The 19418-nt window shown below is 47.1% G+C and overlaps 18 non-coding genes across 18 annotated transcripts in view; all 18 read right to left on the reverse strand.

The window, feature by feature from the left end:
- Positions 1–28, reverse strand: part of trnal-uag (transfer RNA leucine (anticodon UAG)) — an 82-nt gene extending 54 nt beyond the window's left edge. Inside the window, exon 1 of the tRNA in view lies at positions 1–28. This exon is cut by the window's left edge and continues 54 nt beyond it. This is a non-coding gene — a tRNA (tRNA-Leu).
- A 793-nt stretch (positions 29–821) lies between these two features.
- Positions 822–903, reverse strand: trnal-uag (transfer RNA leucine (anticodon UAG)). Its single transcript has one exon. It is a non-coding gene; the product is annotated as a tRNA-Leu (tRNA).
- A 490-nt stretch (positions 904–1393) lies between these two features.
- trnal-uag (transfer RNA leucine (anticodon UAG)) lies at positions 1394–1475 on the reverse strand. Its single transcript has one exon. It is a non-coding gene; the product is annotated as a tRNA-Leu (tRNA).
- Positions 1476–2911: 1436 nt separating this feature from the next.
- On the reverse strand, positions 2912–2993 carry trnal-uag (transfer RNA leucine (anticodon UAG)). The gene has a single exon. It is a non-coding gene; the product is annotated as a tRNA-Leu (tRNA).
- Positions 2994–3215: 222 nt separating this feature from the next.
- On the reverse strand, positions 3216–3297 carry trnal-aag (transfer RNA leucine (anticodon AAG)). Its single transcript has one exon. It is a non-coding gene; the product is annotated as a tRNA-Leu (tRNA).
- A 491-nt stretch (positions 3298–3788) lies between these two features.
- Positions 3789–3870, reverse strand: trnal-uag (transfer RNA leucine (anticodon UAG)). The gene has a single exon. It is a non-coding gene; the product is annotated as a tRNA-Leu (tRNA).
- A 490-nt stretch (positions 3871–4360) lies between these two features.
- Positions 4361–4442, reverse strand: trnal-uag (transfer RNA leucine (anticodon UAG)). Its single transcript has one exon. It is a non-coding gene; the product is annotated as a tRNA-Leu (tRNA).
- A 1098-nt stretch (positions 4443–5540) lies between these two features.
- trnal-aag (transfer RNA leucine (anticodon AAG)) lies at positions 5541–5622 on the reverse strand. Its single transcript has one exon. It is a non-coding gene; the product is annotated as a tRNA-Leu (tRNA).
- Positions 5623–10286: 4664 nt separating this feature from the next.
- Positions 10287–10368, reverse strand: trnal-aag (transfer RNA leucine (anticodon AAG)). Its single transcript has one exon. It is a non-coding gene; the product is annotated as a tRNA-Leu (tRNA).
- A 794-nt stretch (positions 10369–11162) lies between these two features.
- On the reverse strand, positions 11163–11244 carry trnal-aag (transfer RNA leucine (anticodon AAG)). The gene has a single exon. It is a non-coding gene; the product is annotated as a tRNA-Leu (tRNA).
- Positions 11245–12039: 795 nt separating this feature from the next.
- trnal-aag (transfer RNA leucine (anticodon AAG)) lies at positions 12040–12121 on the reverse strand. The gene has a single exon. It is a non-coding gene; the product is annotated as a tRNA-Leu (tRNA).
- Positions 12122–13383: 1262 nt separating this feature from the next.
- trnal-uag (transfer RNA leucine (anticodon UAG)) lies at positions 13384–13465 on the reverse strand. Its single transcript has one exon. It is a non-coding gene; the product is annotated as a tRNA-Leu (tRNA).
- Positions 13466–15493: 2028 nt separating this feature from the next.
- trnal-uag (transfer RNA leucine (anticodon UAG)) lies at positions 15494–15575 on the reverse strand. The gene has a single exon. It is a non-coding gene; the product is annotated as a tRNA-Leu (tRNA).
- A 222-nt stretch (positions 15576–15797) lies between these two features.
- Positions 15798–15879, reverse strand: trnal-aag (transfer RNA leucine (anticodon AAG)). Its single transcript has one exon. It is a non-coding gene; the product is annotated as a tRNA-Leu (tRNA).
- Positions 15880–17123: 1244 nt separating this feature from the next.
- trnal-uag (transfer RNA leucine (anticodon UAG)) lies at positions 17124–17205 on the reverse strand. The gene has a single exon. It is a non-coding gene; the product is annotated as a tRNA-Leu (tRNA).
- Positions 17206–17427: 222 nt separating this feature from the next.
- On the reverse strand, positions 17428–17509 carry trnal-aag (transfer RNA leucine (anticodon AAG)). The gene has a single exon. It is a non-coding gene; the product is annotated as a tRNA-Leu (tRNA).
- Positions 17510–18482: 973 nt separating this feature from the next.
- On the reverse strand, positions 18483–18564 carry trnal-uag (transfer RNA leucine (anticodon UAG)). The gene has a single exon. It is a non-coding gene; the product is annotated as a tRNA-Leu (tRNA).
- A 671-nt stretch (positions 18565–19235) lies between these two features.
- Positions 19236–19317, reverse strand: trnal-uag (transfer RNA leucine (anticodon UAG)). Its single transcript has one exon. It is a non-coding gene; the product is annotated as a tRNA-Leu (tRNA).
- Between the last annotated feature and the right edge of the window lie 101 nt (positions 19318–19418).

Here is a 19418-nt window from a genome sequence, read left to right on the forward strand (position 1 = left end):
GCGCCTTAGACCCCTCGGCCACGCTACCCTGACGTGGCTCGATACGTGGGCCGTTTTCTGGCCATTTTTTTTCATAAATAGATTAAACGTTGGGTGCGGACCTTCATCGTCAGGCTCTGAAGCACGCCGAGTTCGGCCAAGGAAAGCAAAAGCGGCAGGGTTTGGAAGAGACCGGGAGCAAGCAGTGTCACTTCTCCAGTGTTTTCGCTTAGGCATAGCAGCCACGAGTGCCTTCTAAAATGCTGTCTTGGCAGCGGTGGGATTCGAACACACGCCCCCGAAGAGACTGGAGCCTTAATCCAGCGCCTTAGACCGCTCGGCCACGCTACCTTGTGAGGGCACCTTCCGTGGGCCATTTTCGCCAATTTTTTCTTTTAATGTCTCTCTTCTCCACAGTTAAATCCGTCGAAATTCTACGTGCCTTGACGGAGCACCTCGACAGGTAGAAAGGCCTCCTAAATACAGGGGGGACGCAGTTACACTCCTGGAGGCCCCCCTCCCTGCAGATTGCAATTCCATCTCTAATCAAACACACCTGAATTACCTAATCAAAGCCTTTGGGCCAACCTCCAAAATGGCAGCCAGCTGTGTCGCAGTTAAACTCAAAATCATGAGGTAGCTGTCAGATCACCAAAAAAATCTCAATGAGTCAAATTGGCTAACTCCATCATTATAGACTAGACATTTGTTATTATTATGTTTAAATTCATTTTTGAAGTGACATTATTGCTGTCCCTGATTCAAGAGGGTGCAGATTTTCAGCCGCTTTTGCGCCTTTTCGGAGCACACTTACGGTGTCTGGCCCTCTTTAAAATCACTGCTGGCAGCGGTGGGATTCAAACCCACGCCCCCGAAGAGACTGGAGCCTAAATCCAGCGCCTTAGACCCCTCGGCCACGCTACCCTGACGTGGCTCGATTCGTGGGCCGTATTCGCCAATTTTTTCTTTTAATGTCTCTCTTCTCCACAGTTAAATCCGTCGAAATTCTACGTGCCTTGAAGGAGCACCTCGACAGGTGGAAAGGCCTCCTAAATACAGGGGGGACGCAGTTACACTCCTGGAGGCCCCCTCCCTGCAGATTGCAATTCCATCTCTAATCAAACACACCTGAATTACCTAATCAAAGCTTTTGGGCCATCCTCCAAAATGGCAGCCAGCTGTGTCGCAGTTAAACTCAAAATCATGAGGTAGCTGTCAGATCACCAAAAAAATCTCAATGAGTCAAATTGGCTAACTCCATCAGTATAGACTAGGCATTTGTTATTATAATGTTTAAATTCATTTTTGAAGTGACATTATTGCTGTCCCTGATTCAAGAGGGTGCAGATTTTCAGCCGCTTTTGCGCCTTTTCGGAGCACTCTTAAGGTGTCTGGCCCTCTTTAAAATCACTGCTGGCAGCGGTGGGATTCGAACCCACGCCCCCAAAGAGACTGGAGCCTAAATCCAGCGCCTTAGACCCCTCGGCCACGCTACCCTGACGTGGCTCGATACGTGGGCCGTTTTCTGGCCATTTTTTTTCATAAATAGATTAAACGTTGGGTGCGGACCTTCATCGTCAGGCTCTGAAGCACGCCGAGTTCGGCCAAGGAAAGCAAAAGCGGCAGGGTTTGGAAGAGACCGGGAGCAAGCAGTGTCACTTCTCCAGTGTTTTCGCTTAGGCATAGCAGCCACGAGTGCCTTCTAAAATGCTGTCTTGGCAGCGGTGGGATTCGAACACACGCCCCCGAAGAGACTGGAGCCTTAATCCAGCGCCTTAGACCGCTCGGCCACGCTACCTTGTGAGGGCACCTTCCGTGGGCCATTTTCGCCAATTTTTTCTTTTAATGTCTCTCTTCTCCACAGTTAAATCCGTCGAAATTCTACGTGCCTTGAAGGAGCACCTCGACAGGTGGAAAGGCCTCCTAAATACAGGGGGGACGCAGTTACACTCCTGGAGGCCCCCCTCCCTGCAGATTGCAATTCCATCTCTAATCAAACACACCTGAATTACCTAATCAAAGCCTTTGGGCCATCCTCCAAAATGGCAGCCAGCTGTGTCGCAGTTAAACTCAAAATCATGAGGTAGCTGTCAGATCACCAAAAAAATCTCAATGAGTCAAATTGGCTAACTCCATCAGTATAGACTAGACATTTGTTATTATAATGTTTAAATTCATTTTTTAAGTGACATTATTGCTGTCCCTGATTCAAGAGGGTGCAGATTTTCAGCCGCTTTTGCGCCTTTTCGGAGCACTCTTAAGGTGTCTGGCCCTCTTTAAAATCACTGCTGGCAGCGGTGGGATTCGAACCCACGCCCCCAAAGAGACTGGAGCCTAAATCCAGCGCCTTAGACCCCTCGGCCAGCGGTGGGATTCGAACCCACGCCTCCGAAGAGACTGGAGCCTTAATCCAGCGCCTTAGACCGCTCGGCCACGCTACCTTGTGAGGGCACCTTCCGTGGGCCATTTTCGCCAATTTTTCCTTTTAATGTTTCTCTTCTCCACAGTTAAATCCGTCGAAATTCTACGTGCCTTGAAGGAGCACCTCGACAGGTGGAAAGGCCTCCTAAATACAGGGGGGACGCAGTTACACTCCTGGAGGCCCCCCTCCCTGCAGATTGCAATTCCATCTCTAATCAAACACACCTGAATTACCTAATCAAAGCCTTTGGGCCATCCTCCAAAATGGCAGCCAGCTGTGTCGCAGTTAAACTCAAAATCATGAGGTAGCTGTCAGATCACCAAAAAAATCTCAATGAGTCAAATTGGCTAACTCCATCATTATAGACTAGACATTTGTTATTATTATGTTTAAATTCATTTTTGAAGTGACATTATTACCATCCCTGATTCAAGAAGGTGCAGATTTTCAGCCGCTTTTGCGCCTTTTCGGAGCACTCTTAAGGTGTCTGGCCCTCTTTAAAATCACTGCTGGCAGCGGTGGGATTCTAACCCACGACCCCGAAGAGACTGGAGCCTAAATCCAGCGCCTTAGACCCCTCGGCCACGCTACCCTGACGTGGATCGATTCGTGGGCCGTTTTCTGGGCATTTTTTTTTTCACAAAAAGATTAAACGTTGGGTGCGGACCTTCATCGTCAGGCTCTGAAGCACGCCGAGTTCGGCCAAGGAAAGCAAAAGCGGCAGGGTTTGGAAGAGTCCGGGAGCAAGCAGTGTCACTTCTCCAGTGTTTTCGCTTAGGCATAGCAGCCACGAGTGCCTTCTAAAATGCTGTCTTGGCAGCGGTGGGATTCGAACCCACGCCCCCGAAGAGACTGGAGCCTTAATCCAGCGCCTTAGACCGCTCGGCCACGCTACCTTGTGAGGGCACCTTCCGTGGTCCATTTTCGCCAATTTTTTCTTTTAATGTCTCTCTTCTCCACAGTTAAATCCGTCGAAATTCTACGTGCCTTGAAGGAGCACCTCGACAGGTGGAAAGGCCTCCTAAATATAGGGGGGACGCAGTTACACTCCTGGAGGCCCCCCTCCCTGCAGATTGCAATTCCATCTCTAATCAAACACACCTGAATTACCTAATCAAAGCCTTTGGGCCATCCTCCAAAATGGCAGCCAGCTGTGTCGCAGTTAAACTCAAAATCATGAGGTAGCTGTCAGATCACCAAAAAAATCTCAATGAGTCAAATTGGCTAACTCCATCATTATAGACTAGACATTTGTTATTATTATGTTTAAATTCATTTTTGAAGTGACATTATTACCGTCCCTGATTCAAGAGGGTGCAGATTTTCAGCCGCTTTTGCGCCTTTTCGGAGCACTCTTAAGGTGTCTGGCCCTCTTTAAAATCACTGCTGGCAGCGGTGGGATTCAAACCCACGCCCCCGAAGAGACTGGAGCCTAAATCCAGCGCCTTAGACCCCTCGGCCACGCTACCCTGACGTGGCTCGATTCGTGGGCCGTATTCGCCAATTTTTTCTTTTAATGTCTCTCTTCTCCACAGTTAAATCCGTCGAAATTCTACGTGCCTTGAAGGAGCACCTCGACAGGTGGAAAGGCCTCCTAAATACAGGGGGGACGCAGTTACACTCCTGGAGGCCCCCTCCCTGCAGATTGCAATTCCATCTCTAATCAAACACACCTGAATTACCTAATCAAAGCCTTTGGGCCATCCTCCAAAATGGCAGCCAGCTGTGTCTCAGTTAAACTCAAAATTATGAGGTAGCTGTCAGATCACCAAAAAAATCTCAATGAGTCAAATTGGCTAACTCCATCATAATAGACTAGACATTTGTTATTATTATGTTTAAATTCATTTTTGAAGTGACATTATTGCTGTCCCTGATTCAAGAGGGTGCAGATTTTCAGCCGCTTTTGCACCTTTTCGGAGCACACTTAAGGTGTCTGGCCCTCTTTAAAATCACTGCTGGCAGCAGTGGGATTCGAACCCACGCCCCCGAAGAGACTGGAGCCTAAATCCAGCGCCTTAGACCCCTCGGCCACGCTACCCTGACGAGGCTCATTTCGTGGTCCGTTTTCTGGCCATTTTTTTTTTCATAAATAGATTAAACGTTGGGTGCGTACCTTCATCGTCAGGCTCTGAAGCACGCCGAGTTCGGCCAAGGAAAGCAAAAGCGGCAGGGTTTGGAAGAGACCGGGAGCAAGCAGTGTCACTTCTCCAGTGTTTTCGCTTAGGCATAGCAGCCACGAGTGCCTTCTAAAATGCTGTCTTGGCAGCGGTGGGATTCGAACCCACGCCCCCGAAGAGACTGGAGCCTTAATCCAGCGCCTTAGACCGCTCGGTCACGCTACCTTGTGAGGGCACCTTCCGTGGGCCATTTTCGCCAATTTTTTCTTTTAATGTCTCTCTTCTCCACAGTTAAATCCGTCGAAATTCTACGTGCCTTGAAGGAGCACCTCGACAGGTGGAAAGGCCTCCTAAATACAGGGGGGACGCAGTTACACTCCTGGAGGCCCCCCTCCCTGCAGATTGCAATTCCATCTCTAATCAAACACACCTGAATTACCTAATCAAAGCCTTTGGGCCATCCTCCAAAATGGCAGCCAGCTGTGTCGCAGGTAAACTCAAAATCATGAGGTAGCTGTCAGATCACCAAAAAAATCTCAATGAGTCAAATTGGCTAACTCCATCATTATAGACTAGACATTTGTTATTATTATGTTTAAATTCATTTTTGAAGTGACATTATTGCTGTCCCTGATTCAAGAGGGTGCAGATTTTCAGCCGCTTTTGCGCCTTTTCGGAGCACACTTAAGGTGTCTGGACCTCTTTAAAATCACTGCTGGCAGCGGTGGGATTCGAACCCACGCCCCCGAAGAGACTGAAGCCTAAATCCAGCACCTTAGACCCCTCGGCCACGCTACCCTGACGTGGCTCGATCGGTGGGCCGTTTTCTGGCCATTTTTTTTTCATGAATAGATTAAACGTTGGGTGCGTACCTTCATCGTCAGGCTCTGAAGCACGCCGAGTTCGGCCAAGGAAAGCAAAAGCGGCAGGGTTTGGAAGAGACCGGGAGCAAGCAGTGTCACTTCTCCAGTGTTTTCGCTTAGGCATAGCAGCCACGAGTGCCTTCTAAAATGCTGTCTTGGCAGCGGTGGGATTCGAACCCACGCCCCCGAAGAGACTGGAGCCTTAATCCAGCGCCTTAGACCGCTCGGCCACGCTACCTTGTGAGGGCACCTTCCGTGGGCCATTTTCGCCAATTTTTTCTTTTAATGTCTCTCTTCTCCACAGTTAAATCCGTCGAAATTCTACGTGCCTTGAAGGAGCACCTCGACAGGTGGAAAGGCCTCCTAAATACAGGGGGGACGCAGTTACACTCCTGGAGGCCCCCCTCCCTGCAGATTGCAATTCCATCTCTAATCAAACACACCTGAATTACCTAATCAAAGCCTTTGGGCCATCCTCCAAAATGGCAGCCAGCTGTGTCGCAGTTAAACTCAAAATCATGAGGTAGCTGTCAGATCACCAAAAAAAATCTAAATGAGTCAAATTGGCTAACTCCATCATTATAGACTAGACATTTGTTATTATTATGTTTAAATTCATTTTTGAAGTGACATTATTGCTGTCCCTGATTCAAGAGGGTGCAGATTTTCAGCCGCTTTTGCGCCTTTTCGGAGCACACTTAAGGTGTCTGGACCTCTTTAAAATCACTGCTGGCAGCGGTGGGATTCGAACCCTCGCCCCCGAAGAGACTGAAGTCTAAATCCAGCACCTTAGGCCCCTCGGCCACGCTACCCTGACGTGGCTCGATTCGTGGGCCGTTTTCTGGCCATTTTTTTTTCATAAATAGATTAAACGTTGGGTGCGGACCTTCATCGTCAGGCTCTGAAGCACGCCGAGTTTGGCCAAGGAAAGCAAAAGCGGCAGGGTTTGGAAGAGTCCGCGAGCAAGCAGTGTCACTTCTCCAGTGTTTTCGCTTAGGCATAGCAGCCACGAGTGCCTTCTAAAATGCTGTCTTGGCAGCGGTGGGACTTCTCCACAGTTAAATTCGTCGAAATTCTACGTGCCTTGAAGGAGCACCTCGACAGGTGGAAAGGCCTCCTAAATACAGGGGGGACGCAGTTACACTCCTGGAGGCCCCCCTCCCTGCAGATTGCAATTCCATCTCTAATCAAACACACCTGAATTACCTAATCAAAGCCTTTGGGCCATCCTCCAAAAAGGCAGCCAGCTGTGTCGCAGTTAAACTCAAAATCATGAGGTAGCTGTCAGATCACCAAAAAAATCTCAATGAGTCAAATTGGCTAACTCCATCATTATAGACTAGACATTTGTTATTATTATGTTTAAATTCATTTTTGAAGTGACATTATTGCTGTCCCTGATTCAAGAGGGTGCAGATTTTCAGCCGCTTTTGCGCCTTTTCAGAGCACACTTAAGGTGTCTGGACCTCTTTAAAATCACTGCTGGCAGCGGTGGGATTCGAACCCACGCCCCCGAAGAGACTGAAGCCTAAATACAGCACCTTAGACCCCTCGGCCACGATACCCTGACGTGGCTTGATTCGTGGGCCGTTTTCTGGCCATTTTTTTTTCATAAATAGATTAAACGTTGGGTGCGGACCTTCATCGTCAGGCTCTGAAGCACGCCGAGTTTGGCCAAGGAAAGCAAAAGCGGCAGGGTTTGGAAGAGTCCGCGAGCAAGCAGTGTCACTTCTCCAGTGTTTTCGCTTAGGCATAGCAGCCACGAGTGCCTTCTAAAATGCTGTCTTGGCAGCGGTGGGACTTCTCCACAGTTAAATTCGTCGAAATTCTACGTGCCTTGAAGGAGCACCTCGACAGAGGGACAGGCCTCCTAAATACAGGGGGGACGCACTCACACTCCTGGAGGCCCCCCTCCCTGCAGATTGCAATTCAATCTCTAATCAAACACACCTGAATTACCTAATCAAAGCCTTTGGGCCATCCTCCAAAATGGCAGCCAGCTGTGTCGCAGTTAAACTCAAAATCATGAGGTAGCTGTCAGATCACCAAAAAAATCTCAATGAGTCAAATTGGCTAACTCCATCATTATAGACTAGACATTTGTTATTATTATGTTTAAATTCATTTTTGAAGTGACATTATTGCTGTCCCTGATTCAAGAGGGTGCAGATTTTCAGCCGCTTTTGCGCCTTTTCGGAGCACACTTAAGGTGTCTGGACCTCTTTAAAATCACTGCTGGCAGCGGTGGGATTCGAACCCACGCCCCCGAAGAGACTGAAGCCTAAATCCAGCACCTTAGACCCCTCGGCCACGCTACCCTGACGTGGCTCGATTCGTGGGCCGTTTTCTGGCCATTTTTTTTTCATGAATAGATTAAACGTTGGGTGCGGACCTTCATCGTCAGGCTCTGAAGCACGCCGAGTTTGGCCAAGGAAAGCAAAAGCGGCAGGGTTTGGAAGAGTCCGCGAGCAAGCAGTGTCACTTCTCCAGTGTTTTCGCTTAGGCATAGCAGCCACGAGTGCCTTCTAAAATGCTGTCTTGGCAGCGGTGGGACTTTTCCACAGTTAAATTCGTCGAAATTCTACGTGCCTTGAAGGAGCACCTCGACAGGTGGAAAGGCCTCCTAAATACAGGGGGGACCCAGTTACACTCCTGGAGGCCCCCCTCCCTGCAGATTGCAATTCCATCTCTAATCAAACACACCTGAATTACCTAATCAAAGCCTTTGGGCCATCCTCCAAAATGGCAGCCAGCTGTGTCGCAGTTAAACTCAAAATCATGAGGTAGCTGTCAGATCACCAAAAAAATCTCAATGAGTCAAATTGGCTAACTCCATCATTATAGACTAGACATTTGTTATTATTATGTTTAAATTCATTTTTGAAGTGACATTATTCTGCCCTACAAAGCAAAAAGGCAGTAACTACGCAGAGTGCAGAACAGAGAAAAATGACTTTAAAGTTATCCTGTCATCCAGCCTAAGTAGTTGTAGGTAGATTATTGGACATGTGGCTGTTTTGTTACTTTATATTAGCTTATTCTTTGTACATATCAATCCTCATATTTAATTTGATATTTTACCCCTATTTTGCAGTTAATGTATTCTTGCTTTGTATTACTTACCAAAAACGTGGCACCATACCAAGGAAAAAGGCAGTAACTACAGATTCTCCAAAAACTATTTTGCCACAACTTGGGCTCTGGGTGTATTAGATACACTGTATTTGAAATAATTGGAACCATTTGGACAACATTTTTTTTCAACATTTTTGTGTTGCGAAACAAGTGTTGCGGAGCGGGTGTGTTACGGATACGTGGTGTAAATTTTTAGTAATCAAAAATCATGTCTAATTAATTGAAATCATGAAACTTTTATTATAAACTATTATTAAACTTATACAATATTTTAAAAATATTCTATGAATATTAAAAATAAAATATATTAAAATTCTAATATATTATTAATTACATTTCTTTTAATCATATGAAATTAAACAGACATTTTTGGTCAAACAACATGCTGCACAATGAGCTTTACTGTTAAAATTAAAACATTGAATAAAAATTATGTTTTAATCTTAATTTATTTGTATTAGTGTTAGTTTTATTATTGCATTGAGACGTTTCTAAATTCTACTGTACAACAGTAATATATTTATGTCAAGTTAAACCGAACTTTTATTTTGACGGGTTGCCGTGAAGACCTTTGAGTTTCTGTGTTTATGACATGACGATAGTTTTTCTCAAATGAAGCGGTTAAATGCTCACAAAGTGACTTTAAGAGCGGATCTAGAGTCTGGAGAGTAAGTTCATGCAGTCGTGTCCTCATATAGGCAAAAAACAGCTTGAGCGTCACATGTGCTTCAGCGCGCGCGTGTGTTAAATGAAACTGCGCGTCGACTGCACCATTTATTCACAGAACATGTAGGATTTGTATTTAAATAGTACTATTATTGCGGTTTAATATTCACACAGACGTCTATCACGATTTAATTTCAAGTGTCCTGAAATGCTATCTCGCGAAAATCATAGTAGCCTAACCGCTAAAGTTACTACATGGAGCTCTTGCACCTTTTTTCTTCCTTTTTTGGAATATATATTTTTTTCATTCTTTCAGGGGAGGGGGGTAGTTTGGTAGGGGAACAATTAGGGGAAGTTGGAAGGGTGAAATCTCAAATGTTAAAAACGTCCCGCGAGGATGCCCAAAAATCAGCTGTGTGTTCACCATGGCAACAGTAACTACACTGCGCAGAAACACTGTTATTTTTTGTTAGGTAAAACATAACAAGAATACAGTAATGGATGTTACTGTACTCTTGCTTTGTTTTACTAGGGTTTTTTGCAGTTACTGTACAAACGACTACCATTTTTATCCAAAACGACACACATTTGAGATAAGATGTTTTGTCACATAACAAAGGATGCCTTGAATGTCATGAAAATGATAATAACTCATTTTTGACCAAAAATGCAGTTACTGCCTTTTTGCTTTGTAGGGCAGTATTGCTGTCCCTGATTCAAGAGGGTGCAGATTTTCAGCCGCTTTTGCGCCTTTTCGGAGCACACTTAAGGTGTCTGGCCCTCTTTAAAATCACTGCTGTTAGCAGTGGGATTCGAACCCACGCCCCCGAAGAGACTAGAGCCTAAATCCAGCGCCTTAGACCCCTCGGCCATGCTACCCTGACGTGGCTCGTTTCGTGGGCCGTTTTCTGGCCATTTTTTTTTTCATAAATAGATTAAACGTTGGGTGCGGACCTTCATCGTCAGGCTCTGAAGCACGCCGAGTTCGGCCAAGGAAAGCAAAAGCGGCAGGGTTTGGAAGAGGCCGGGAGCAAGCAGTGTCACTTCTCCAGTGTTTTCGCTTAGGCATAGCAGCCACGAGTGCCTTCTAAAATGCTGTCTTGGCAGCGGTGGGATTCGAACCCACGCCCCCGAAGAGACTGGAGCCTTAATCCAGCGCCTTAGACCGCTCGGCCACGCTACCTTGTGAGGGCACCTTCCGTGGGCCATTTTCGCCAATTTTTTCTTTTAATGTCTCTCTTCTCCACAGTTAAATCCGTCGAAATTCTACGTGCCTTGAAGGAGCACCTCGACAGGTGGAAAGGCCTCCTAAATACAGGGGGGACGCAGTTACACTCCTGGAGGCCCCCCTCCCTGCAGATTGCAATTCCATCTCTAATCAAACACACCTGAATTACCTAATCAAAGCCTTTGGGCCATCCTCCAAAATGGCAGCCAGCTGTGTCGCAGGTAAACTCAAAATCATGAGGTAGCTGTCAGATCACCAAAAAAATCTCAATGAGTCAAATTGGCTAACTCCATCATTATAGACTAGACATTTGTTATTACTATGTTTAAATTCATTTTTGAAGTGACATTATTGCTGTCCCTGATTCAAGAGGGTGCAGATTTTCAGCCGCTTTTGCGCCTTTTCGGAGCACACTTAAGGTGTCTGGACCTCTTTAAAATCACTGCTGGCAGCGGTGGGATTCGAACCCACGCCCCCGAAGAGACTGAAGCCTAAATCCAGCACCTTAGACCCCTCGGCCACGCTACCCTGACGTGGCTCGATCGGTGGGCCGTTTTCTGGCCATTTTTTTTTCATGAATAGATTAAACGTTGGGTGCGGACCTTCATCGTCAGGCTCTGAAGCACGCCGAGTTTGGCCAAGGAAAGCAAAAGCGGCAGGGTTTGGAAGAGTCCGCGAGAAAGCAGTGTCACTTCTCCAGTGTTTTCGCTTAGGCATAGCAGCCACGAGTGCCTTCTAAAATGCTGTCTTGGCAGCGGTGGGATTCGAACCCACGCCCCCGAAGAGACTGGAGCCTTAATCCAGCGCCTTAGACCGCTCGGCCACGCTACCTTGTGAGGGCACCTTCCGTGGGCCATTTTCGCCAATTTTTTCTTTTAATGTCTCTCTTCTCCACAGTTAAATCCGTCGAAATTCTACGTGCCTTGAAGGAGCACCTCGACAGGTGGAAAGGCCTCCTAAATACAGGGGGGACGCAGTTACACTCCTGGAGGCCCCCCTCCCTGCAGATTGCAATTCCATCTCTAATCAAACACACCTGAATTACCTAATCAAAGCCTTTGGGCCATTCTCCAAAATGGCAGCCAGCTGTGTCGCAGTTAAACTCAAAATCATGAGGTAGCTGTCAGATCACCAAAAAAATCTCAATGAGTCAAATTGGCTAACTCCATCATTATAGACTAGACATTTGTTATTATTATGTTTAAATACATTTTTGAAGTGACATTATTGCTGTCCCTGATTCAAGAGGGTGCAGATTTTCAGCCGCTTTTGCGCCTTTTCGGAGCACACTTAAGGTGTCTGGCCCTCTTTAAAATCACTGCTGTTAGCAGTGGGATTCGAACCCACGCCCCCGAAGAGACTAGAGCCTAAATCCAGCGCCTTAGACCCCTCGGCCACGCTACCCTGACGTGGCTCGTTTCGTGGGCCGTTTTCTGGCCATTTTTTTTTTCATAAATAGATTAAACGTTGGGTGCGGACCTTCATCGTCAGGCTCTGAAGCACGCCGAGTTCGGCCAAGGAAAGCAAAAGCAGCAGGGTTTGGAAGAGACCAGGAGCAAGCAGTGTCACTTCTCCAGTGTTTTCGCTTAGGCATAGCAGCCACGAGTGCCTTCTAAAATGCTGTCTTGGCAGCAGTGGGATTCGAACCCACGCCCCCAAAGAAACTGGAACCTTAATCCAGCGCCTTAGACCGCTCGGCCACGCTACCTTGTGAGGGCACCTTCCGTGGGCCATTTTCGCCAATTTTTTCTTTTAAAGGGATAGTTCGGCCAAAAATGATATTTAAACCATGCATTACTCACCCTCAAGCCGTTCGAGATGCATATGTCAATCTTGTTTCAGACGAACACATTTTCAGTTATTTTAGAAAATGTCTTAGACCCTTCAGTGGATATAATGTGAAGCAATGGGGTCCACCTCCTTCAAGTCCCAAAATGTGCATATATCCTTCACAAAAGTAATCCAACCGGCTCCAGGGGGATAAACGAAGGCCTTATGAGGGTAATCCGTGCCGTTTTGTCGTAAAAATATACATATTTAAAACTTTATAAATGAAAATATCTGACTTCCGGCAACGATCGACGCGCGTCCACGGGTGATGGAAGTCGGCGTACAAGGTAGGACGTAGCGTCGTGACGTAGAACGAACGCGCCCGCGCAGCCAGAGAGCAGAGCAAAACATCACCCGTGAACGTGCATCGATCGTTGCCGGAAGTCAGATATTTTCATTTATAAAGTTTTAAATATGTATATTTTTACGACAAAACCGCACGGATTACCCTCATAAGGCCTTCGTTTATCCCCCTGGAGCCGGATGGATGACTTCTGTGAAGGATATATGCACATTTTGGGACTTGAAGGAGGTGGACCCCATTGCTTCACATTATATCCACTGAAGGGTCTAAGACATTTTCTAAAATAACTGAAAATGTGTTCGTCTGAAACAAGATTGACATATGCATCTCGAACGGCTTGAGGGTGAGTAATGCATGGTTTAAATACCATTTTTGGCCGAACTATCCCTTTAATGTCTTTCTTCTCCACAGTTAAATCCGTCGAAATTCTACGTGCCTTGAAGGAGCACCTCGACAGGTGGAAAGGCCTCCTAAATACAAGGGGGACGCAGTTACACTCCTGGAGGCCCCCCTCCCTGCAGATTGCAATTCCATCTCTAATCAAACACACCTGAATTACCTAATCAAAGCCTTTGGGCCATCCTCCAAAATGGCAGCCAGCTGTGTCGCAGTTAAACTCAAAATCATGAGGTAGCTGTCAGATCACCAAAAAAATCTCAATGAGTCAAATTGGCTAACTCCATCATTATAGACTAGACATTTGTTATTATTATGTTTAAATTCATTTTTGAAGTGACATTATTGCTGTCCCTGATTCAAGAGGGTGCAGATTTTCAGCCGCTTTTGCGCCTTTTCGGAGCACTCTTAAAGTGTATGGCCCTCTTTAAAATCACTGCTGGCAGCGGTGGGATTCGAACCCACGCCCCCGAAGAGACTGGAGCCTAAATCCAGCGCCTTAGACCCCTCGGCCACGCTACCCTGACGTGGCTCGATTCGTGGGCCGTTTTCTGGCCATTTTTTTTACATAAATAGATTAAACGTTGGGTGCGGACCTTCATCGTCAGGCTCTGAAGCACGCCGAGTTTGGCCAAGGAAAGCAAAAGCGGCAGGGTTTGGAAGAGTCCGCGAGCAAGCAGTGTCACTTCTCCAGTGTTTTCGCTTAGGCATAGCAGCCACGAGTGCCTTCTAAAATGCTGTCTTGGCAGCGGTGGGACTTCTCCACAGTTAAATTCGTCGAAATTCTACGTGCCTTGAAGGAGCACCTCGACAGGTGGAAAGGCCTCCTAAATACAGGGGGGACGCAGTTACACTCCTGGAGGCCCCCCTCCCTGCAGATTGCAATTCCATCTCTAATCAAACACACCTGAATTACCTAATCAAAGCCTTTGGGCCATCCTCCAAAATGGCAGCCAGCTGTGTCGCAGTTAAACTCAAAATCATGAGGTAGCTGTCAGATCACCAAAAAAATCTCAATGAGTCAAATTGGCTAACTCCATCATTATAGACTAGACATTTGTTATTATTATGTTTAAATTCATTTTTGAAGTGACATTATTGCTGTCCCTGATTCAAGAGGGTGCAGATTATCAGCCGCTTTTGCGCCTTTTCGGAGCACTCTTAAGGTGTCTGGCCCTCTTTAAAATCACTGCTGGCAGCAGTGCGATTCGAACCCACGCCCCCGAAGAGACTGGAGCCTAAATCCAGCGCCTTAGACCCCTCGGCCACGCTACCCTGACGAGGCTTATTTCGTGGGCCGTTTTCTGGCCATTTTTTTTTCATAAATAGATTAAACGTTGGGTGCGTACCTTCATCGTCAGGCTCTGAAGCACGCCGAGTTCGGCCAAGGAAAGCAAAAGCGGCAGGGTTTGGAAGAGACCGGGAGCAAGCAGTGTCACTTCTCCAGTGTTTTCGCTTAGGCATGGCAGCCACGAGTGCCTTCTAAAATGCTGCCTTGGCAGCGGTGGGATTCGAGCCCACGCCCCCGAAGAGACTGGAGCCTTAATCCAGCGCCTTAGACCGCTCGGCCACGCTACCTTGTGAGGGCACCTTCCGTGGGCCATTTTCGCCAATTTTTTCTTTTAATGTCTCTCTTCTCCACAGTTAAATCCGTCGAAATTCTACGTGCCTTGAAGGAGCACCTCGACAGGTGAAAAGGCCTCCTAAATACAGGGGGGACGCAGTTACACTCCTGGAGGCCCCCTCCCTGCAGATTGCAATTCCATCTCTAATCAAACACACCTGAATTACCTAATCAAAGCCTTTGGGCCATCCTCCAAAATGGCAGCCAGCTGTGTCGCAGTTAAACTCAAAATCATGAGGTAGCTGTCAGATCACCAAAAAAATCTAAATGAGTCAAATTGGCTAACTCCATCATTATAGACTAGACATTTGTTATAATTATGTTTAAATTCATTTTTGAAGTGACATTATTGCTGTCCCTGATTCAAGAGGGTGCAGATTTTCAACCGCTTTTGCGCCTTAGACCCAGCGCCTTAGACCGCTCGGCTACGCTACCTTGTGAGGGCACCTTCCGTGGGCCATTTTCGCCAATTTTTTCTTTTAATGTCTCTCTTTTCCACAGTTAAATCCGTCGAAATTCTACGTGCCTTGAAGGAGCACCTCGACAGGTGGAAAGGCCTCCTAAATAAAGGGGGGATGCAGTTACACTCCTGGAGGCCCCCCTCCCTGCAGATTGCAATTCCATCTCTAATCAAACACACCTGAATTACCTAATCAAAGCCTTTGGGCCATCCTCCAAAATGGCAGCCAGCTGTGTCGCAGTTAAACTCAAAATCATGAGGTAGCTGTCAGATCACCAAAAAAATCTCAATGAGTCAAATTGGCTAACTCCATCATTATAGACTAGACATTTGTTATTATTATGTTTAAATTCATTTTTGAAGTGACATTATTGCTGTCCCTGATTCAAGAGGGTGCAGATTTTCAGCCGCTTTTGCGCCTTTTCGGAGCACTCTTAAAGTGTCTGGCCCTCTTTAAAATCACTGCTGGCAGCGGTGGGATTCGAACCCACGCCCCCGAAGAGACTGGAGCCTAAATCCAGCGCCTTAGACCCCTCGGCCACGCTACCCTGACGTGGCTCGATTCGTGGGCCGTTTTCTGGCCATTTTTTTTTTCATAAATAGATTAAACGTTGGGTGCGGACCTTCATCGTCAGGTTCTGAAGCACGCCGAGTTTGGCCAAGGAAAGCAAAAGCGGCAGGGTTTGGAAGAGTCCGGGAGCAAGCAGTGTCACTTCTCCAGTGTTTTCGCTTAGGCATAGCAGCCACGAGTGCCTTCTAAAATGCTGTCTTGGCAGCGGTGGGATTCTAACCCACGGCCCCGGAGAGACTGGAGCCTTAATCCAGCGCCTTAGACCGCTCGGCCACGCTGCCTTGTGAGGGCACCTTCCGTGGGCCATTTTCGCCAATTTTTTCTTTTAATGTCTCTCTTCTCCACAGTTAAATCCGTCGAAATTCTACGTGCCTTGAAGGAGCACCTCGACAGGTGGAAAGGCCTCCTAAATACAGGGGGGACGCAGTTACACTCCTGGAGGCCCCCCTCCCTTCAGATTGCAATTCCATCTCTAATCAAACACACCTGAATTACCTAATCAAAGCCTTTGGGCCATCCTCCAAAATGGCAGCCAGCTGTGTCGCAGTTAAACTCAAAATCATGAGGTAGCTGTCAGATCACCAAAAAAATCTCAATGAGTCAAATTGGCTAACTCCATCATTATAGACTAGACATTTGTTATTATTATGTTTAAATTCATTTTTGAAGTGACATTATTGCTGTCCCTGATTCAAGAGGGTGCAGATTTTCAGCCGCTTTTGCGCCTTTTCGGAGCACACTTAAGGTGTCTGGACCTCTTTAAAATCACTGCTGGCAGCGGTGGGATTCGAACCCACGCCCCCGAAGAGACTGAAGCCTAAATCCAGCACCTTAGACCCCTCGGCCACGCTACCCTGACGTGGCTCGATTCGTGGGCCGTTTTCTGGCCATTTTTTTTACATAAATAGATTAAACGTTGGGTGCGGACCTTCATCGTCAGGCTCTGAAGCACGCCGAGTTTGGCCAAGGAAAGCAAAAGCGGCAGGGTTTGGAAGAGTCCGCGAGCAAGCAGTGTCACTTCTCCAGTGTTTTCGCTTAGGCATAGCAGCCACGAGTGCCTTCTAAAATGCTGTCTTGGCAGCGGTGGGACTTCTCCACAGTTAAATTCGTCGAAATTCTACGTGCCTTGAAGGAGCACCTCGACAGGTGGAAAGGCCTCCTAAATACAGGGGGGACGCAGTTACACTCCTGGAGGCCCCCCTCCCTGCAGATTGCAATTCCATCTCTAATCAAACACACCTGAATTACCTAATCAAAGCCTTTGGGCCATCCTCCAAAATGGCAGCCAGCTGTGTCGCAGTTAAACTCAAAATCATGAGGTAGCTGTCAGATCACCAAAAAAATCTCAATGAGTCAAATTGGCTAACTCCATCATTATAGACTAGACATTTGTTATTATTATGTTTAAATTCATTTTTGAAGTGACATTATTGCTGTCCCTGATTCAAGAGGGTGCAGATTATCAGCCGCTTTTGCGCCTTTTCGGAGCACTCTTAAGGTGTCTGGCCCTCTTTAAAATCACTGCTGGCAGCAGTGGGATTCGAACCCACGCCCCCGAAGAGACTGGAGCCTAAATCCAGCGCCTTAGACCCCTCGGCCACGCTACCCTGACGAGGCTTATTTCGTGGGCCGTTTTCTGGCCATTTTTTTTTTCATAAATAGATTAAACGTTGGGTGCGTACCTTCATCGTCAGGCTCTGAAGCACGCCGAGTTCGGCCAAGGAAAGCAAAAGCGGCAGGGTTTGGAAGAGACCGGGAGCAAGCAGTGTCACTTCTCCAGTGTTTTCGCTTAGGCATGGCAGCCACGAGTGCCTTCTAAAATGCTGTCTTGGCAGCGGTGGGATTCGAACCCACGCCCCCGAAGAGACTGGAGCCTTAATCCAGCGCCTTAGACCGCTCGGCCACGCTACCTTGTGAGGGCACCTTCCGTGGGCCATTTTCGCCAATTTTTTCTTTTAATGTCTCTCTTCTCCACAGTTAAATCCGTCGAAATTCTACGTGCCTTGAAGGAGCACCTCGACAGGTGAAAAGGCCTCCTAAATACAGGGGGGACGCAGTTACACTCCTGGAGGCCCCCTCCCTGCAGATTGCAATTCCATCTCTAATCAAACACACCTGAATTACCTAATCAAAGCCTTTGGGCCATCCTCCAAAATGGCAGCCAGCTGTGTCGCAGTTAAACTCAAAATCATGAGGTAGCTGTCAGATCACCAAAAAAATCTAAATGAGTCAAATTGGCTAACTCCATCATTATAGACTAGACATCTGTTATTATTATGTTTAAATTCATTTTTGAAGTGACATTATTGCTGTCCCTGATTCAAGAGGGTGCAGATTTTCAACCGCTTTTGCGCCTTAGACCCAGCGCCTTAGACCGCTCGGCTACGCTACCTTGTGAGGGCACCTTCCGTTGGGCCATTTTCGCCAATTTTTTCTTTTAATGTCTCTCTTCTCCACAGTTAAATCCGTCGAAATTCTACGTGCCTTGAAGGAGCACCTCAACAGGTGGAAAGGCCTCCTAAATAAAGGGGGGATGCAGTTACACTCCTGGAGGCCCCCCTCCCTGCAGATTGCAATTCCATCTCTAATCAAACACACCTGAATTACCTAATCAAAGCCTTTGGGCCATCCTCCAAAATGGCAGCCAGCTGTGTCGCAGTTAAACTCAAAATCATGAGGTAGCTGTCAGATCACCAAAAAAATCTCAATGAGTCAAATTGGCTAACTCCATCATTATAGACTAGACATTTGTTATTATTATGTTTAAATTCATTTTTGAAGTGACATTATTGCTGTCCCTGATTCAAGAGGGTGCTGATTTTCAGCCGCTTTTGCGCCTTTTCGGAGCACTCTTAAAGTGTATGGCCCTCTTTAAAATCACTGCTGGCAGCGGTGGGATTCGAACCCACGCCCCCGAAGAGACTGGAGCCTAAATCCAGCGCCTTAGACCCCTCGGCCACGCTACCCTGACGTGGCTCGATTCGTGGGCCGTTTTCTGGCCATTTTTTTTACATAAATAGATTAAACGTTGGGTGCGGACCTTCATCGTCAGGCTCTGAAGCACGCCGAGTTTGGCCAAGGAAAGCAAAAGCGGCAGGGTTTGGAAGAGTCCGCGAGCAAGCAGTGTCACTTCTCCAGTGTTTTCGCTTAGGCATAGCAGCCACGAGTGCCTTCTAAAATGCTGTCTTGGCAGCGGTGGGACTTCTCCACAGTTAAATTCGTCGAAATTCTACGTGCCTTGAAGGAGCACCTCGACAGGTGGAAAGGCCTCCTAAATACAGGAGGGACGCAGTTACACTCCTGGAGGCCCCCCTCCCTGCAGATTGCAATTCCATCTCTAATCAAACACACCTGAATTACCTAATCAAAGCCTTTGGGCCATCCTCCAAAATGGCAGCCAGCTGTGTCGCAGTTAAACTCAAAATCATGAGGTAGCTGTCAGATCACCAAAAAAATCTCAATGAGTCAAATTGGCTAACTCCATCATTATAGACTAGACATTTGTTATTATTATGTTTAAATTCATTTTTGAAGTGACATTATTGCTGTCCCTGATTCAAGAGGGTGCAGATTATCAGCCGCTTTTGCGCCTTTTCGGAGCACTCTTAAGGTGTCTGGCCCTCTTTAAAATCACTGCTGGCAGCAGTGGGATTCGAACCCACGCCCCCGAAGAGACTGGAGCCTAAATCCAGCGCCTTAGACCCCTCGGCCACGCTACCCTGACGAGGCTTATTTCGTGGGCCGTTTTCTGGCCATTTTTTTTTTCATAAATAGATTAAACGTTGGGTGCGTACCTTCATCGTCAGGCTCTGAAGCACGC

This window comes from Rhinichthys klamathensis, unplaced genomic scaffold (genome assembly GCF_029890125.1).
Source record: "Rhinichthys klamathensis goyatoka isolate OS25496 unplaced genomic scaffold, OSU_Roscu_1.1 h1tg000035l_1, whole genome shotgun sequence".
Classification (NCBI taxonomy): domain Eukaryota; kingdom Metazoa; phylum Chordata; class Actinopteri; order Cypriniformes; family Leuciscidae; genus Rhinichthys; species Rhinichthys klamathensis.